Genomic DNA, 16,660 nt, shown 5'->3' on the forward strand with positions numbered 1-16,660 from the left:
GGGGTTGAGTGGGTGCAGTAAAATCTAAGAAGCCCCGAGCTAACCCATTCAACTTAGAAAAAAAAAAAAAATCACATGCAGAAAATGAGGGCTCTAGCAGTTTCTTTAAGCGTGTAGTGTCTCCGGGCGGCAAGCTCTTTGACCAGGCGGAGGACCGGGGCCCTGTGGCTCCCCCGCAGGTGGCCAGGCCCAAGGCTCTGGTACCCAGCGTTTCACACACCTGCAGTTCAGCCTGAGGGCTGCGGAGCATCGGACAGCCTGCGCCTCTGTGGCCTGGATCCGGGGAGGAGACGCTCGGGCTGGAAAGAAATCCTGCTCTCGCAAACTGAAGCCAAGAGCACGAAGACACTAGTTTACCACCAACAAAACAACCGTCTGGAATTAGCAAAAAGCATCTGGAACCAGAGGGGCCCCCAGGAGATTTGAGTTGTTAATCTTGGTTGAATGTCCTTTGTGATCAAAAGCATCGTGTGTGTGTGTGTGTGTGTGTGTGTGTGTAGAAATGGACCCTGAGGTCTGTGGGGACTGGGGGCAGTGGTTCAGGCCGTGCTCGTAAAGCAGAGGTCACGGTGACGTTGGGTCCCCCGCCATTAGGTCCCCCAAGCCCAGCACTCTTATGGTTCCCATTTCACAGGTGAAAAAAAGCCGGCACGAAGGAGCTTAGAAATCTGCAGAGATTGGACACCCCTTGCCCTTCACCCCTGCCTCACTCCTGCCTTGGGATTCGGCGTCGAGCACAGATCCCCCGGAAGCAGGTGACTTCCCTTCAGTTTTGGAGGATGCAGTATGAGAGGACAGCGTGAGGGAAGTCCCAGGAGAGACCAGGGAGCTGCCTGGTCTCACAGATGCCCGCAGCGGGCACAGGCGTGGACACCGGGTGCCTTTCCCAGCCTGCTCCCCGGACGTGGGGGGACGCCAGCGCGCTCCAGCCTCAGGAAGAAAAATGGCTCAGGTAACGCTTCAGAGAAGGCCTCCAGAGCCACACTCTGCACGGGGCTCGGGGGACGCCGGGAGGTCACGTGGAAGGATGGGGTGGAGGGGCTGCCCCCAAGGGCCAGCGAGGAAAGGACACGGGGCTGCTAGAAACCCCCACCCCCCCCCCACACACACACACAGCATGTGCGTTCAGGCCGCTTGATCAAGATGGACATTTGACTCCAAAGCGTTGGCCAATAACCCACGATTTAGGCAAATGCAGAAAAGAGGACTTTGAACCGGGAAAGTCCAGCAGACCAGGTGGAGCGAACAGAGGCTGAAGGTCTTAGAACAGAGAAAAGCGGGCAGCCTTGCTGGGCTGTGGCGGCGCAGACTGACAGATGCCCAGAGGGAAGGGTGCTGGGGGTGTGTCAGGAAGGGAGGGGAAGGATAGGAGGGAGAAGCCGACGGGGCAGAGCCCTGGAACCCTGGCTTCAGGCGCCCAGCCCAGGGCCCTGGATCCTCGAGGAATCCCAGGGCTCCACCCCTCCCTCCTGATCTGCTGACCTTCCCCACCCCTGAGTCTGCGGTGGCTTGAACCTGCGAACCTGCCCATCCCCCCCCGGGGGACCTGGAGAGACGGGTTAGGCGACTCACTGGCCGCTCCCAGGGAGCCCACCTCCCGCCTGCCCTGCCCCGACCCCCGCAGGTCTCTGGCACTCCTCAGGGGCTGGCTCAGAAAGGCCCCACCCACGCCCCCGAAAGCTGGTGCGATCCTGCGTGGAGCTCAGCTCGCGTGCAGCCGCCCAGCCGAGCAGGTGCTCAGGACGGCGATGGTCGATGGTCGAGTCCCCGGTGCTTCCTGGCTCTCAGGCACACGGTAGGGGCCGAATCGGCATAAGAGGAACAGACACAGGAGGGAGTGCACCACCCGTTGAGAGTCCTGGCTCTTGCCCTGCGGGTGAGCGACCCACCTTGCAGACCTGACTGAGAAGCTTTGGAGGAAAAATGAGGCCAAGTCCAATGTCGTCGTTTGTGCCTTTGGGATGTGAATCCTCTCAATGTCTCCGAGCCCCAGGAAAATCTTCCCGTCTTGTGGAAGAGACGGCTTCCGGTGGGAACACAGGCAAGCCTGAAGTTCTCGTAGGACTCAGCGCCATAAAAAGGAGAGGCCAAAGAGTCTGGAAGGACCCATGGGCACAAGCTCATTACGGGGACAGAGCAGAGGCGCCCGGGACCAGTTGGCAACCCCTTCCCACATTTGCAGACACCGAACAGAGACTTATGGGCTCCCACTGTGTAGGCAAGGGGATGGGAGGCGATCTTTTTGGGGGGCGCAAGGAGATGGCTGCTGATTCGAATCTACACCCACCCAGAAGCTGACAGCAATGTCTGCTGACAAAGCAAATGCATAAACAAATGGCCTGGGGCGGGTGGGGGGGGAGCCCAGGTAGCTCGGTGCCTTCTCTTGTGGGATTCGTCTCGTGCTCACGAAGAATAAAAGAGACGATGCAAGAGGCCAAGACTCCATTCCTTCCTCCAAAGTCAGGTTTAACGCTCCAAGACTGGCTGTCGGCTTTAAGCAAAACCAAAAAGGTTCTGGAGACAAAACGCAGGTCCTCTCTGTCTGTGAGCAGAGAGCCCCCCCACCCCCACCCCCTGCAAAACGTCAGCGGTGGGACCTGATGGGCTGAGCCGGGGGGAGTGCTTTCCAAAAGGTCTGTGTCAAGACAGAACTGAAGCTTATTTGCCTGACCTTGGGGCTTAGCGGAGAAATGGCACTCTTGGGTCCCCGGAGCAAGACAGTCCCCTTGCACCGTCGTGGGCCCGGAAGCATGTTGGAAACCTGGGGTCCGTGCTCCCTTTGCTCTTGGAAACGAACAAAAGGAAAGGGACCTGGAAAGAAGGGATGGAATGAATTAGCCAAGCACACCAGACGCTTCGGACAAAGCCCACGACCTCGCGGGGTCCTGCATGAAATCTTACAAGCAATATAAACAGAGTGGCGGCCAAGCTCACCCCCAGAAATATTCAATAATAAAACACAGCTGTCGGCACTGGCCTTTCCCAAGCGAAGTTTGTCATTCTTGCTGCTAGAAATGCTGACCAAGACAAAAACTATAAGATGAAAGCCAGCTTTCTTCAGCCCCCCCCCCCCCCCCGCAACAAAGAGGGAGATTTTGGGTGAGCTGCAGACTAAATATTCACCGAAAACTGGAACGATCCATAAAAATAATTTAAGACAGAACGTCTTGAAAACTCATTTTGACCAAGGATTCGTGAGAGACCTGGGTCGATCCTGGCTAGGATAATCGCTTTGATTCGAAATCTGTGTCTGGATGATGAAAATACCCTCCGGTTCCTCTTCTCGGCTCGCCCGAAGGGTAATGAAAATTGCCGGGGCCTTCTTAGCTGACCTGTGACGGAGGAGACACGGCACTGGAGGCGTTGGTGGCTGCGCGGTCTTCTCGGGACTTCAGAATAGTAAAGTCTTACAACCGTTCCGTGCCAAAAAGACCCAGATGTGGGGGGTGGGAGACATCTGGAGCCACAGCCCTATCTTCTTGCCTCAAAGCTTCCCACTCCCTGGGGTCCCAAAATGGCAGCATGGGTTTTGGCAACAGAAACAAGAGGGGGGGCGGGGGCGCGCCAGGAGAGAAGGGAGCTGGACGGACACGAGTGCTGTGCCAGGCTGTGTTCTCAGCTTCTTTCTCCTGGGGAAGACACGCCCAGTCCCGGGGGCACACATCAGTGCAAGGTGTGGGCTGCACCGGGAGGAGGGACAGTGGGAACCGCAGGGGCGAGGGAGGGAGGAAGTGAAGCAGGGCGGGGCTTTCCAGGGATCAGGGAAGATAGAGTTTTCAGCCCAGAAGATAGATTTATTCGAAGCTCTGCCCCTGAGATCCCCAAAGTAAATTTAAAGAAATAGACTCCGTTTAAAAAAAAAAAAGCATACAAAGCAAAGGAATTTGGAGAAGCACAAGGCAGAGAAGTCAGAAGCATTGACTCGGCAGACCGACAGGGATCTCAGAGGAGGTAACTTTCAGGCTGGGTTGTTGAGGGATGCGTAGGAGTTTTCCAGGGACACCGACCTATAGGCACAGGGTCTCAAAGGCATCAGAGAGCCCAGGCAGTGGTCACGAGCTCTCGGGACCCTCAAAGGTAAGGTGCCACACCCCCCTGACGGCCTGGAGCCTTGTCTTCTGGACACAGCATGGTCGCAGGGAGCGCCGCCCCTGCCCCTCCTGGGCATCCTCTCTCTCTAGTGCTCATCACATGCCCCGTCTCCATGGCTGGCCTGAGAGTGGCATTTGGTGAGGAAGCAGATTTGGGATTTGGGGAGCGAGGATGGGGAAGGGAAGCATCTCTCTGCTGCACTTGCTGGTGCCGGAGTCTCATGATTTGCCCTTTTGCCAAGCCCGCATTGGGGTCAGCCACCTCTCCTTGCTGGTCAGCGCAATCCAGGTGTTAAATGCCACCTGACACCCAGAGAGGGGGCCTCAGAACAGGTGATGGGGACTCACGGAAGGTGCCAGAGGAGGCTGCGGGCATCCTGGCCTCAGGATGCTACAGCTACATCTGCCTCCCAGGGCTTGTGGTCTACTAGGGCCAGAGGGTTCTCCTCGAGGGAGAAAACACCATGGCATTCTCCAAGACAAGGAGTCAATGGGCCAGGGCCCCGGCCATCTTCCCACTTAGCCACGCCACGAAAACACCCCATCCCCACACCCCCGAGAAAAGAACGCTTCTCCCTGGACGGCACTGGGGTGATGGGGAACCGTCCCCTCTTGTAGAAAACAGTCTTGTTGCAGGCTGCGATCAACCAGAAGTTCTGAGCTGAAAAGCTACCTTCAATTCACAAATAAAACGAGTTGTGTGTGTGTATGTGTGTGTGTGTGTGATGTGTAATCCATAAAAATAGCTTCCCTTGTGGAAACGATGCTCCGAGCTTCCTGGGGTGCTGCACGTGTTCTAGACCTTGACGTCATGCAGGTGAATGCAATCGTCGGACGTCGGGGGACGACAGCGTCAAAAGGTGCCCACTTAATCCAACACAAACTCCCCTCCGCCGAGAAAACAGTGTCGGACGAACGAGCGCTATTTAGTGGCTCTTCCGTCAACACCGCTGTGTCCTAGAATCCGGCCGCCGGGGGCTGGGTCTCCGAGGAGCTCCTGCCCGGGGAGCCTCTTCTTGCCTGCGGTGTGCCAAGTACGGACTGAACCACGCCAGGTGCTCGGAGGGACGGGACACGAAGGCGGCCCTGACGCCGGACGCTGGTGGAAGCACGAAACAGAAGGACGGGGCAGCGAAGGGGGATCACACGTGGAGGCTTTGAAATAGTAACTTTCCTAGCAGCGAGGAGGGCCTGCCATCGCTTTTCTTGTTTTGATTCCGTTTTTATTCCTGCTTCGCCTTCTCTCAGGGGCATGTGATACAATGATAATGGGAGCGTTCAGACAGCGATCGATCGCGCCTGGGGCTGCAGGCTCGGTCAAGAGCCCGAGGTCCCCTCTGATGCAGATCCACATGGTCGTGGGCTGAGCCGCGCCCGGGGTGGCGCATCCCCAGCAGCCTGGCTTCCGTACCTCTCTCCTTTTTCTTTCATCTTCTTTGTGGCTAAAGAGCCCTCGGGGCAGGAGGTCTGACTGCGTCTTCCTTTGGCCGGGGTCAGCAGCCCAGAAGACCCGCCAGGGGCCTGGCACCCAGCTCAGGCACCGGAGACCCCGCCCTGCCCTCCAAGGGCTCCGGCAGGATGACCTTTCGGCCACATTTCAAAAGGATTAACCAGACGGGCCCTCTCTGCCCCCATCCGCCCGTCTCCGCACAGGCTCAGGGAGGGCGGGAGGGGACCCACTAATGAGACGGTCTCAGGTCCATCAATAAAATGTTGGTTTCAAAAAAGTGCAGTTAAGTGATTATCTTTCCGCCAGACGGTTAGGGCTAGCGTGGGCCCTGCCCAGAGACACAGGTCCCCCAAGGTGAGACGTGTCCGTCATCCAGCTGCCGTGAGGTTTCTTGCATTGGAGAATGGATTCAGTCCCTTGAGACACAGCCCCTTGGACAGGGGGCAGGGGACAGGGGGACCAGGACAGCTTTTTTTTTTCTTAAGCTTTTCAAGTGCAGTTTTGAAGAACGGACTCGAGTCCAGGGTGAGAGTCCCCCTTCCCCTCGCGTGTCTGGGGCTGGCATGGGACCAAGGCCATCGCCGCCCAAATCTGTGGCAGCCACTAGGGTCCCCACAGAACGTACCCTGTTAGGGACCCCCGTGTGCCTTCTGACACACCGTGAGTTGTGAAGGAGGAGGACAAATGACTTCTAACTCGCTTTGGGTCCCCAGACATTGACTGTGTACCTGCTGTGGGCCAAGCGATGAAAATAAGCAACACTCATCCCGTGCCAGTCACTGCTCTGAGGCCCTTACGTGTATCAGGTCATTGAATCTTGACAAGAACCCAGGGGGATGGGCACATCGTTCTCCCACTTGACAGAAGAGGAAACTGAGGCACAGGAGGTGGAGAAAGTTGCCCAAAGTCACGAGGGCCGTAAGTGGGGGAGGCAAGATTCTAACCCCACCCATCTGGACTCAGAGCCGAGGCCCTTGGTCCCCGCGCCCCGCCGGGTAGGCCTGTGGACTCTCAGGCTCAGAGACCTGGAAGCTGGGGTCCTGTCTCCATCTGACGCCTCCACCCGAGGAGACGGGGAGTCAGCACGGCCAGTTGTGGACCCCGCCCTCACGCCCCGAGCCCACCGCGCTGAGGAAGGCCGGCTTCGAGACCCAGCCCTCGCGCAGGGATTTTGTTCTTCCATAAAAGGAAGCTGGATTTGCAGAAGGAGCCACATTTGGCTGGTGAAATTCATCCAATCAAAAGTTGTACCCGAGTTGTTATAATTCAAACTCAGATGTCGATTTCAACCCCTATCTCACAACTATTTTGAGCCCAGGAAAGCCCACAAGTGTGTCTATTCTGAGACTACGACACAAAAAGATCCAGTTAGAAAAATGTTCAGAGAAACTTGGGAATTATAATTACTCCTACATCCGAGAGCATTCAACTGCTCTTGTTTCATAAAGTGGCTTTGCAGAAACTGCACCTTAATGCTCTACCCCAAGGCGGTTGGGAACTGGGGGGTGGGGGTGGGGGTGGCGACGACAGCTTTAATTGATATAAGGATCCCCCACTGAGAGGCTGAGGGTGGCGATGAGCCCAGGCACCCGTAGGCCAGCAGGTGTCCTGGGAAGGCGTGCAGAGGGCGCCCACGGCTGCTCAGTAGGAAGGGGCCCATCACAGGAAGAGGAGAAGGGAATCAGGTAGGGGCCCACGGCTCAGCAGGAACAAATATCAGCCCTGTTTATAAATAACAACATCGGCCTCCACAGAGCGGCCGTTTGAGGGTGTGGCCAGGACTGTACGAAGCCGTGAACGTGTCTGAGGTCTTTTCGTGCTGAGAACAATGCCTTGAAATATATTCTATTGGCATCTCCCTCCTATGGCTGAAAAATTAAAGCAGAGAGCTTTAATGACTTGCTAAAGTCGCACAGCGGAGCGATGCGGCCAGGTTTTGTCACACAGGGCTCTGGCTTCTGAGGCCCCATTTCCTGTAACGCTCCGGTTGACGGTAGCAGGTGCGACAGTGGCCCCCAAACCAGCCTATGCTTGTCGGCATCCCCGGAATCTGTAAATGTGGTCTCACCCGGAAAAGAGGGGTTTGAGGAGGTAATGACGTTTAGGGCCTCGAGACGAGATCATCCCGGATGAGCTGGGTGGGCCCTAAAGGAAAGAAGCGTCCTTGTCAGAGACACCCAGGGGAGAGACACAGAGAAAAGGAGAGGCCATCTGCAGATATAGGGGAGACCGAAGTCGTGCAGCCACAAACCAGGGAAGCCGGGAACCACAGGAAGTGGCAAGAGGCAGGGGTGTGCTCCCCCCTCCAGCCTCAGAAGGGGTGCGGCCCCGCTGCCTTGATCTTGGACTTGTGGCCTGCAGAACTGCCAACAAGTGCATTTCTGTTTTAAGCCCCAGAGTTTGTGGTAATTTGTTAGGACGGCCCTAGGAAACCGACGAGCCCGAGGAGGTCAACTCTCTGTTGAAGATGACGATGCTGAGGCTTGAGGGGTTAGGTGGCCGCACGCACGGACGGTGGGAGGCCACACGGGGACTCGGGCCCCGTCTGTCTGCACTCCGAACGCGGCCTGGGAAGCACCCCTGGGAAAGCAGCATTTCCAGGCACCTCTCGGGGTCAGTGAGGAGGTGAGCCCCAGGGAGCCCATCGGTGGGGGCCCTGGAGGGCCTACCGCCATAGAGCGTGGACAGAGGGTTCCGGGCCACCGTTCGACGCTCTGATCTGCTTCCACGCTCAAAGTTCCAGGAACCGGGGCAGCCCTTGCACCCTGAAGCGGTCGTCTCTGCAAATTCTTGCTCGCGACGGGCTCCAGCTGCCTTCCGAGGATCCCGGCTCTTCTGCTGGCGTTGCTCTGAGCACGTCGGGGCGTGGAGGGACTCTGGCAGTGTGTGCCCATCTGCCGCCTCACGAAACCTGAGCCGTGACTCCCACCCTCAGAGAGCCGCGGCCGGCAGTCAAGTTCACCTGACGCCATCGGACAGGGCGGTGTGTTCGCCAGAGAGGGCCGGCGCAAGACTCAAGAAGACGGGACGTTTCTCGCTGTGTCTCGGGTCGTCTTCTCCGGCACAGGGTTGCCCTGGAACGTCGGAGGTAACGGTCATAGAAGCGGGCCAGGCGCTGCCTACAGGCCGGGAGGGGCCCAGAGTCTTTTACAAACACCATCTCGTCTCATCCCCACGGGGACGCTCACGGTGCTATCTTTATGCCCATTTTTTACAGAAGGGAAGAGGAAGTCGGACTCAAGTTAAGAACGCTTAACCTTTTCTCTGCTTACGAGGTCGGTGAGCAACGACTGGAACCTAACTCTGTAAGTTCAGCGGCCGAGCTCCTGGCCTCTTTTCCCTAAAATGCCCCCTTAACAGCTCAAGCACTTTGCAAACGGCAGTCCCGTAGACTCTGGATCCCGTTCCTGGTAACCAGACAGAACCCTCCCCGGGCCGGCCACACGCACCCCCGCGAGAAACACCTGAGTGGGAAAGACGGGGTGCGGACGGGCGGGCCGGCCCTCCGTGACGTGGGCAGGACTGGGTCTGACCTGCTCTGGGTCTGGGTTTACTTACCTCGAGTTGGCTTGAGAAGACATGAGTTGATGAATTGAGTAAAACGCAGTTTAGGACTGTTTCTGGGAGACTCCAGAGAAGTTCACTTTGCCCCTCTGGGCCCACCCAGCCCCCATCCCTCTGACTGGGCTGGAGCGCGGGGCGGGGGTGGGGGGACAGACCGTCTCAAGAGCGCCAGCCCCTGGGAGCCCCGCCAGGCCCAGCCAGGACCGCAGACACCAGAGGGGGGCAAAGACAGCTCGATCTGTGCCAGGAGCCCCCTTCCCGACTCTGCGCTAAGGCAACACACGGGCCACATGGGCACCGCGGGCAGGAGTCAGAGGGTGGGGACTCAGGGAGCAAACCCTGAGCCCAGACAGGCCCACGGGTCACCAACACTGACGCCCGCTCCCGAAGTAAGTGCGAGAAGAAACCAAAGACCTGTGGCCTTGACCTAACAGAGCTTTCTACTGGGGCAACTCCAGGACCCATGAGCCCACCCACCCTCCAGGGTTCCGTTCCTGACTTTGGTTCTGGAAGTTTCTTTCCTCCTTGGGAAGTGTGGGCTTTGAAGTCAGACAGGTGTAGGTGAGCCTCCCTGGGTCATTTGCTGTGGGCAGGTGGCTTCAGGTCTGCGGGTTCTGGTTTCTCGTCTCTGATGTGGGAACAACACCGCACAGCGGAAAGCGTTCTGCGGCAAGCGTTGAGCACCGTGCTTGACGTATGGTGGGCACCACGTTGGTGCTGGCTGCCTGCCTGGCCCCGGGGGGGAGGCAGCCTTTGACCCCGCAGGGCCACCAGGGGAGCAGAGGAGGCACGAAGGCACGGCGGAGACCTCCTTCCGGTTGCCCAATGACTTCGCCGGTTCCTGCCGACTGAGCTGACCGGATGCGCTTCACTCACGTGACCTCACGCAGTCACCTGACAACCCCACTGTCACCCCCAGTCTACCAATGATGGAGCCCAGGGCCCCGTGATCAGCTGTCCTGGTTTGCATGGAACCGAAATGCTTTCCAGATCGTGGTACTTTCAGGGCTAAGACTGAAAACCAGGACAAGTGGGTCACCCTAGACTGGAGGCACTTACCTGGTCACCGGGCCAGCGCTCAGCAGACCCGGCGCGGGATGCCTCTGCAGGGGCCATTCTTGAGCGCAGGCAACTCAGGCTGACGTGAAATTTCTCCTTCCACCTCCGCCTCCCTGCAAACCCCTTGAGAAGTGACAGCCAGGTTTGTCCAAGGGGGTTTCCTTAGCGCGAATCGGCCACGTTTCCCAGCAGCCCCACAGAGAAGACATCCCCCAGTCCCATTTCACAGCACGAGTAGACTGAGGCCTCCAGAGGTCAGATCAGGGCCCCGGGGGCCTGCAACCAGCCAGGTCTGTACCCGCACACCCCTGGGGGGTCTGGAACAGACTTGGGAAGTATTTGTGGGAACGGGGAACGCCGTGTCTCGGGTTTCATTTGGGGTGTAAACACGGCGGGATCCCACACGGTCATTCTGTACCGTTCCTAAACTCAACCCCAACCAGAACCCACGGTGAACCCAGGCTGCGCCCGGGGACCTGTCTCGGTGAGTGTGCATGCCCACCTGGAGCTCCAGCCCGAGCCTACGAGGGGCAGCGGGGTGGGGTGCAGACAAGGGCACGTGGGGAGGGCCCTGCAGAGCTGCACCCCGCGGGGCTCGCAGACGCTGCATCGAGGCCTTGAGAAGGAACATTGCCAACGTCCCGCCAGGAGTGTCTTGGAGGAGGACAGTCCCAGCTTCTCCGCGGGAGGTGGGTCCCCTCCCCCCCGCTGGGCCCCTGCCCAAGGCCCTCAGACGTGGCACCTTATCTGCTTGTGTCCTGAAGCAGAGAAATTGAGCGAAGTTATTCATTGGTTGGGAGCAGGGGGCACCGGCTTTGTCTGGGGAGAGCAGGATCTAGGTTCTGGGTCCCAGGAAGGGGCAGCCAGGGGGCCCCGGAGCTATTTGCCAACTGGGACCCCGGGGGGAGTAAGTGCCGTCTCCCTTTGGGTTTGAGGACCCTGGGAAAGGCAGGCCCTAAGGCCCCAGATCACTGTGGTGCAACAAAAGGGGAAGAGGAGAGGCCAGCAGCGCCGTTCATATGGATGGAGGGCTTATGACATTTCAGTGCCGGCCACGCGCTTTTCAGACCTGCTGGTATGGTAACCCCCACATGGCCCCCGGGGAAGGGCCATTCTGGCCAGTGGCCCCAATATGGAGGTGGCTGGACCCCCAGATTGAGGCCTCCATTCTTAACTCCTTGCTGTGCCACTCAGAAGGTGGGGCGCCGGGTCGAGTGGGGACAACCCCGGGCTGGTGGGGGGTTCTGATCGGGACACCGGCTGCCCAGGCGCCCTCGGAGGCCCCTCACTGTCCCGAGCGTCCCTCGTCTGGGTCCCCAACCCGCAAGCACAGAGGGTTTGGTTGCTGTGGACTTCCTTCAGCCTCAGACTTTCAAGGAACGGAGAGGCTCAAGCGTCCCCAGCAAGGGCCCCAGGGAGAGCACCCTGAGGCCGTCCAGGTGGGGACCTCCGTGGGCCTTCGCAAGATGCTGGCTGGGCTGTGCAGTCGAAAATCTCGGAGAACCCTGGGCTTCCCGGACACCCCCGGGTGTGGGGTCTCCAGAGCCCTCCTGCAGGCCCCTCCTGGCGCCCCCCGGCAGTTCCTGTCTCAGGGTCCCACACGCTTCTAAACCGAAGGAAGTGCCCAGGGGAGGGGAGTGTGGGCTTGGCGGTCACGCAAGAGTCCTGCCCTGCACCCACGGGGGGTGGCCTGGCCTTCCCGGAGCCCCCTGAGCCCACACCGCCCATCTGCGAAGCAGAGGCTCCAGGCCAACTCAGGGGGCGCAGAGGGGTGGGGGGCGGGTGTGAGCAGAGCCTGCGGCAGGCACAAGACCCCCACAGTAACGGCACTCAGCACTCAAGGAGCCGGCAGTGGCCGAGGCGATGGGGAAGCAACGTCCCTGGCAGCAGAGCAAGGGCCTGTGTGCCTGGAGCTTGGTTGGCTAAGCGGCGTCCCGGGGATCGGGAGCACGGGGTGGCGAGCAGGGCAGGAAGGGGGAGGGACAGCACGCAGGAGGCCTGGCTGTGTCGGGACTGTCACGGCCACCCTAGAACAGGGGAGGTGCTTAGCCGCTGTGCCCACGGGTCAAAGGGCACCGTAGGCCTCATCCACGTGCACCTGGTACCCATGTGTGTGCCAGGGCCGGGGAGAGGGGGGACAGCGAGCCCCAGGGCAGGCAGGAAGAGCAGGGCGGTGTGGGAAGAAACAGTCAGGTGACGTTGGGGTCAAAACAGGAGTCGGAGGCGGGCTGGCAAGACGGCAGTGAGGTGCAGGTGCCGGGCCCCACAACAGAAAGCAGGGGGTAGAAGGGACAGGCCAGAGGGAGGGCCGCGGTGTCTCAGGGTCCCCTCTGCTGTCTCTCCCGGTTCCGGACAGGAGACTGACTGAGCGCACCCCACCCTGAACCTTCAGCTGACAAGCCTCCTGGCTCAGCCCGGAATTGATGAGATCCGGTGCAAAATGCAAATGAGGGGCCCTCCCTTCTGAAATTATGAAGAATTTCAGGCAACAACAGGCATGGGCCCTCTGAAACATGGGGCCCTGGGCACCTGCCGGGTCGTAGACCCCTGAAGCCAGCCCTGGCAGACGTTGCCAAGGCTTCCTCACCGAGGTTGTGCAAGTGTCTACACGGGCCAGCTTAGGATGTGAATTCAGTTCTGTCTGACCCCACAGTCCGTGCTCTAAATCAAGATTGGGCTCCGGGTCTACAGAAGAGGGTAAGGAATCCGCGTGGACCAGATTCCAGCTCCAGGGCGCCACGATCCCAGGGGCCACGCCCAGCCTGGCACACATCGATGTGTGTGCGCCTTCCGGGCCGCCCAGCATCCCTTCCCACTGTCCCCCTACGGGGACGTCTCTTCCCTCCCTCGCCGTCCTCAGGGTTTGGGTGGGGCTGACCTCGCCTCTCATTCCCAGGAAGACACATGACCCAGGCCTAGCCAATGAGGGCTTTTCATCCTTTTCTGCTTCCTGACTATGGTGATTGGTTCAAGGATGGGCATGTGACCCCAGCCCAGCCAATGAGAGGCAGCCACAGACCTCGCGAAGAGAATTTAGGGACGGATGTGCGCTCACTCCCGGGGCATGTTAAGCTGCAGGAATACAGGCGGGAAGCTTCTGGAAGTCATGGCCTGAGAGGCACCTGCCTGAGAATGGAAATGACATGAACAGAAGCAGACTCAAAGGGTGGAGAGAGAGACATTGCTTGTGGCATTGCCAGAGCCCCTGGATCTAGCTGTGCCTGAAGCTACTAGGTCTCTGGACTTTTCTTCTTAAGCCAGTTTGAGTTGAACCTGGTTCAAGGACCCAAAAGAATAATAGGAACAGCCACCCCGGGTGGCCTTAGAGGGGGGGTGCACAGCTCAGCTGCATGGAGCTTCCCGCTCCGTGAACCCTAAAATCTTCCTAGGATACCCACAGGCTTCCTGATGGCTAGAATGGCGTTTGAATCTACCCTCCGATGGGTCTTCACGAACATCGGCAGAAGCCACGAGCTGCAGGCATGTGGCTTCTGCAGAGTGGAGATGGCCTTCGTTCCTGACTCGCCGCGGGAGCCGTCCCAGGGAGGCATCGTGGGCGGAATGAAAGGAAACTCGTGGCCAGGATTAGGTAGATGCCACCCAGTCACAGTCCCCATGCCAGAGTGTCAGAAAAAGCTGGGATCTCTCTGCAGGAGGGATGTGTTGGAGGAGGGGACCCTTGGATCCCAGAAGAAGATTCTCTTGGTGCAGACGGCTGGTCTCCCCCTCCGGGGCTGGGACAGGTCTCTGTGGCATGTGTCGGCATGAGCCAAGGTTGGGAGTCATGGCGAGGCCTGCCAGCTCAGAGTTGACAGAGACGATCCGCGGTGGGGGAAAAGCTGGCGATGTCTCAGAAGGCAGTGGAGGGGTGGGAAGTGGCCGGCGGGGCCCCGAGGGGAGCAGTCGTGGCTGAGGAGCTGGAAGTGATGAGCTGGGAGAGAATGAACGCGAAAGGGGAATAGGGGCGCGGGGGACAGAGGCGGTGAGAGAGGAGGCGGGGAAGGAAACCCACGTCGGCTCCTGTTCAAGCCGAGAGAGGAAAGTTCCACTTTCTTCCCCTGAAACCTCCCTCCCCAGGCAGACTTCTTCAGCTAAGAAGGTATGTTTTGTTTGATGTATTTTTTCTTTCATCAGTGAACTGTCAAAATCACAGGTGTTTGGCTTAAAGGAGAAGTCAGTTTCCCCCAACCCTTTTGGATTTCTTGGGTAAAATGTCCTGGCTCCGGTCTCTCCCTGTCGCATCGTTAAGGAGAAGTTTATTTTCTTTGGGGCAAAAGTGTCGGCTCCGATTAGCTTTCAACAAGACAGCCTTTCAGTGAGTCGCCACGATGCGGAGCTAGGAGATGTCTCTCGGAGGGTCTGCAAGCCGGGGATCGCCTTTGTCTCTCCTAAGGGAAACGCAGTTCTGGTTCGCGTGGGCATGGAGGTAATTTTGTTTTTATGGAGACCAGGTAAAATTCACCCGTGAGTCAGAAGGTGTTGGGAACCATGGGCCTTGTACGTCGTGGACCCAACTGCAAACACCCACCGAAGGTGGGTCGTGGGGGGCTCGGCCCTTCCACGTGGCATCTTGTCCCATGATCCTTGTGGAAACAGAGTCACAGAGAGGTTGTCTTCTCACCTGTGATCACTTGGCCGGCGGCTGGCGGAAAGGGACGAGCCCGGGCAGTCTAGATTCAGAGTCTGTGCTCATCACCCCAGCTGCTACCAGGGTGATCGAGCAAGGCACCCGGGCTGCAAAAGTGAAAGAACAGTCATCCTCAGGGCTGCACAGGAACAGGAGGATGCCAGGCGTCCCCAGGTTTCTGCACCCTGGGTGCGTCACTTTCTTCACCCCAGTCCGGGCCTTGCTCACGACTCTGCGAACCCTGCCCCCTGGGACGAGGTTCCCCCGCAGCCCTGGCCCGATCACGGCACATCGCTTGAGCCCGGGGAAGCACCAGCCTGGTTCTGAGGCTGGCCTAAGGTCACATGCCTCCACACGCAGAAGGCTATTGGGGTAATTGAGGCAATTATGCAGAGGCCTTATGCAAGAAATAATTTGTTCCTTTGATCTGAATTTTTCAAGAGGCTTTAAGTAACCGGCAATAAAATACATTACAACCTGATTTAAAAATGTATTCAGAGCCTTCCAGTTTCCGTTCCAACATGTAGCATTTAGAAGTCATCCTTCCCATCCTCACAACAAGAAAAAAAAAAAAAAAAAAGCTCAACAAATTGAAAATCAACATCTCTTCTTAGATCCTTCAGAGACTCGTGGTCACAGGGCAGAAACCTGAGAGGCAGACGGGCAGACGCAGAGTCATAGCTCACAGGGACCAGAAGCTTCCGGGCCGGTCTCAGGCAGGAACACTTACACAGCAACTGACCGGTCTCTGGAGGCTGAGTGTCCTGGCTTGAGAGGACAGACCCACACAGCCTCCACACTTTGGGGAGTGTTCCCTCCAGGACTCCCCCCGCCCCACCATGCAGAGGAGGGGAAAGTAGCCATCTTGAAATACGCCTCGAACTTTCTGTTCTCCTCAGCCGAGGCTGAAGGGAAAATACTTTACCAGAGCCTCATCTGACCTAGGGAGGGACACCTATGCAGCCGGAGCCCCCCAATCCAGCCTTCTGTCTCATTTAGGGGACAAAAATGAAAGACAAAGAAACTTTGCTGAAGGTCCACTGAAAATAATTACAAGATTGTGGAACACTACCTCTCCCCATTGCCTTGCTGTCACACCCACAGGACCCCCGATTGAATAACAGGGGGTTACAACTGACAGCTGCGAGACACTGATTCCATTTAAGAAGGAATTTCAAGGGAAGCCCAAAGACGACAGGGACCAGAACAAGGACACAAGAGGAATTGAAGATTCTGACACCTGCAGCCAGAGTCAACATGAAACAGCCTGGCTCTGAGCCACATTGCACAAACCCTCGTGCTAAAGTCTATGTACCTCAGTTCCCGTTACTCAACACAACACACCTCGCTTTTCACAAAGTTACAAGGCACACTAAAAGGCAAGAAAAGAAATGCAGCCTGAGAAGAGAAAGCAGGCAACAGAACCAGACTCAGATAGGGCAGCGGTTTCAGAAGGATCAGACCAGGAATTAAAAATAATTGTAATTACTATGCTAAGGGTTCTGATGGAAAACAGTAGAAAAAAGTGCAACAACGGGTAATGCAAGCAAAGAGATGGCCACTCTAGGACCCAGAAGAAATGCCGGGAATCAAAAACACAGGGGCACCTGGGTGACTCAGTCAGCTCAGTGTCTGTCTCTTGATTTCGGCTCAGGTCATGACTCCAGGGTTGTGGGATCAAGCCCCACTGCCCCTCTCCCTCACTCATGTTCTCTCTCACTCTGTCTCTAAAATTTAAAGCAAAATAAAACAAAACACTGTAAGAGAAAATAAGGATGCTTTCGATGGCTCATCTGACGGCTGAGAAAAGAATCAGGTACTTCCCAAACTGAAAATCAAAGAGAAAAAAAAAAAGAATGAAAAGAAAAA

Source organism: Prionailurus bengalensis, chromosome A3, assembly GCF_016509475.1.
Source record: "Prionailurus bengalensis isolate Pbe53 chromosome A3, Fcat_Pben_1.1_paternal_pri, whole genome shotgun sequence".
Lineage (NCBI taxonomy): Eukaryota > Metazoa > Chordata > Mammalia > Carnivora > Felidae > Prionailurus > Prionailurus bengalensis.